This window comes from Alligator sinensis, unplaced genomic scaffold, assembly GCF_000455745.1.
Source record: "Alligator sinensis unplaced genomic scaffold, ASM45574v1 scaffold409_1, whole genome shotgun sequence".
Lineage (NCBI taxonomy): Eukaryota > Metazoa > Chordata > Crocodylia > Alligatoridae > Alligator > Alligator sinensis.
Genome location: NW_005842284.1, coordinates 262,643 through 265,888, shown reverse-complemented (window position 1 = coordinate 265,888; position 3,246 = coordinate 262,643). Strand labels below are relative to the sequence as shown.

At 46.1% G+C, this 3,246-nt stretch overlaps 1 protein-coding gene across 1 annotated transcript in view; it reads left to right on the top strand.

Annotated features, from left to right (window-relative positions):
• Positions 1-3,246, top strand: part of SYN3 (synapsin III) — a 364,275-nt gene that overhangs the window by 317,824 nt on the left and 43,205 nt on the right. The window lies entirely within an intron of this gene.

Sequence of the window (3,246 nt, the reverse complement as noted above, 5' to 3'; positions counted from 1 at the left end):
GAGTGAAAAGGCACTCCACTGTCACCAGAAACACTTGATAAAAATACAGACTTACAACATGCCGCTAAGTATGTTTGCCTCCTCGCCTCATTAGACCTTACCTTACCTGAAACAGAGTAGTCTGGCCTTGAGTTACTCTTGGAGCATCAGTAGGGGGTTTCAGAAGGGCATGTATTCAAAACTAAGTACATTCCAGTATACTTGTCCCTGTGGCCTTTCCACAGAAGCTGGCACACACTCAGAGGTCTAGCAAAAGCAGTACCACAGATGGCAAATCTCCAGTTCTGAAGACTTGTGTATCATAGGTAGTCCAGTGGGCTGCCTCTCATTCTGCTTCCAACATACCCACAAACCAGCTGGGTAGCAGCATAGCTGAGTACCAAAGCTCTTTAGCTCAGGTGGAGTACCACATTAATGAAGCTCTGTTGCTTCTGGTATCCAAGCTATGGTATCTCTGCACAGCACTGCATTGTGCCATGGAGACAATCCCTTTATTTGCTTACTGATGATATCACAATGTCTGTACAAGCACTGCATAGTTTTGAAAAATTCAGAGGGTTAAAGAGACAGCAACAGACTTCAGCAGTGCTTTATCATTGTTTGTGGTTTCTAAAAGGGCATCAGTAAATTTGGGTTACTTACTCTGCAGCTCCCAAACTTTACTTGCATGTACGCAAGAAAACAAATGCTTTTTTCCCTTTCAGAGTCAGCCTCAATCCACACTTTTGAGAGGTAGGACACATGAAACAACTAATGAGGAAGTTGATTTCTTTTGTTGAGGTTAATGAAGTAATGGTAATAATAATATCCAACTCAGGTAATGATCTGCTCCTCCCCACCATAGAATATGAGCTCCTCAAAATTTTAAGTGCATTTAAACTACAAAGTAGGAGAGTGTTATTCTCTCTACCATATAGATGGGAACTACAGTGTTGAAAAGCCAAGTGCATTTGCAAGAGTCATGCCAGATGTCTGGTAGAGCAGGGAATTGAGCGCATATCTCCCAAATCTAGGGCTGCATCCTAACTACTGGGCTGCCCTTGTCCAATAGGGCTGCCCTTGTCCTGCTTCAGCTTCACCAATGGTACAAGCAAGTTTACCTCTCTGGACATGATCCGAGTTTCACCCATTTATGCCAGCAGTAAATTAAGCTTTGAGCTTTAATGAAACATAGGGACAAAGGATAATAATGGAAGCTGTCATTCATCAAGACATAAACCAGTCTCAGTTACTAGGAGAATACTTTTCCTGAGGAAAAATTATTTTTGAGATACCTAATGTAGATTTTCTTGTGCTTTCTGAAAAGGCTAGTTCAGGGAACTGCCAGTGCCAGGGATCTCCTGGACTAAGTGGACCACAGATTTGGAAATTCCTAGGTTCCTGTTCCAAAACTCCTCCTATGCCTCTAAATCTGATTAATTCACCCCAGCACAGGGGCTGCCTATAGATATGCTTGTTCACGTTGAAGCGGACTCAATTAATTGAGTCTGCCTAGCATTCTAATTAGACTGATCCAGCGTCACCTCACCATCACATATATTAGGTCCCCACATGTTTCAAAATGGCCGTGGGGGCACTTTATCCAAACCTCTTCGAATGAGCTTGAGATGAAGCATCCTGCAGCCATTTGAAATGTGCAGGGGCTTAATACACATGACGGTGAGCTGTTTTAATTAGAGCAGCTGTCTGGGAACGGCTCTAACTAAAACACCAGCCCCCCCAAGCATGTGTATAGGCAGCCATAAGGTCTGGTAATGAATCCTTCATGGGCCTATAGAAGCTTCTCCTTTGGTTTTCAAAGAGGAGTCACTCTCAACTGATGCAAGATATTCCAGAGTACACTGCTTCCTCCCACTCACCTCTACATTTTTTTCTGTGAGCAGGTGAACAAAAAAGAGTTTCCGTGTTCATTACTGAATGTCATTATTTATGGCAAGCTGTCACAGATGGAGATGACAGCTCTATGTTATATTTAGGGTGTAGCTTCTGCCTGTCCATATAGACAATTGGTAATTAGCACAAAAACAATTTGTTTGTCTCTTTTCAAACTTCAACAAATAGGAAAGGAGTCTGTCAAAATGCAACTAACTCCCACCACCAGATCTACAGGGTTAGCTGTTTAAAGCTTATTGCCTCACACATTTAAATAAAGATAAATCTTATTCACTTGGGCAAATGTGCAATAAAATACACTGGGGCACTTGGTGATGATTTAGCCTTCAGGGCTAGGAACAAATGAGACACATAAACCAGTGTAAGTGGTCAGAAACTGGTTTAAACAGATGTTCAGTGCACACAAACCAGTTTGAAAATGGCCGAAACCATTTTGAGATCAACGTGGTTGAAAGTAATATCAGACTTAACTGATTGAGGTCAAACCAGTTTATAAAACCTCTGTCCCAGACTCCTTCCTGGTTTAAGTTAAATCAGAATCCCCCAGAATCCCCCAGCATGCCATGGGCCAGTTGCTGCCCACACCCAAGGGCCACAGAGCCAGGCCAGACTGAGCTGTGGCAGTCCATTGCCTCCCCCCACCGCTGCCTATGCCCCGGGCCCATGGCAGCCCAGCCAAAGGACCCAGTGCTGCTGCGAGCAGGCAGCAGGTGACGGGGAGAGGGAGGTGGGTGAGGAGCCGTGCTTCAGCTGCAGTCTGCCTGCAAGCTTTGGCCCCGACACCTGCCTCAGCATTGGGCACCTCTCACCACTCCTCCAAAGGACTTGGCCCAGGCACTGTGACACAGGCCCTGGCTAAGGAGCTCTTTAGCGTGGGATGGAGCCGGCACCACTCCCCCCTTTAAGTTAAGAGGCTGTGACTTGGATGACTACACAGTCCGGTGGGTGGCGAATTGGCTGGAGGGTCGCACCCAGAGAGTTGTGGTGGACGGGTCGGTTTCAACCTGGAAGGGTGTGGGAAGTGGGGTCCCACAGGGTTCGGTCCTTGGACCGATACTCTTTAATGTCTTCATCAGTGACTTGGACGAGGGAGTGAAATGTACTCTGTCCAAGTTTCCAGATGACACAAAGCTATGGGGAGACGTGGACACGCCGGAGGCCAGGGAACAGCTGCAAGCAGATCTGGACAGGTTGGACAAGTGGGCAGAAAACAACAGAATGCAGTTCAACAAGGAGAAATGCAAAGTGCTGCACCTAGGGAGGAAAAATGTCCAGCACACCTACAGCCTATGGGAATGACCTGCTTGGTGGAATGGAAGCAGAAAGGGATCTTGGAGTCCTAGTGGACTCCAA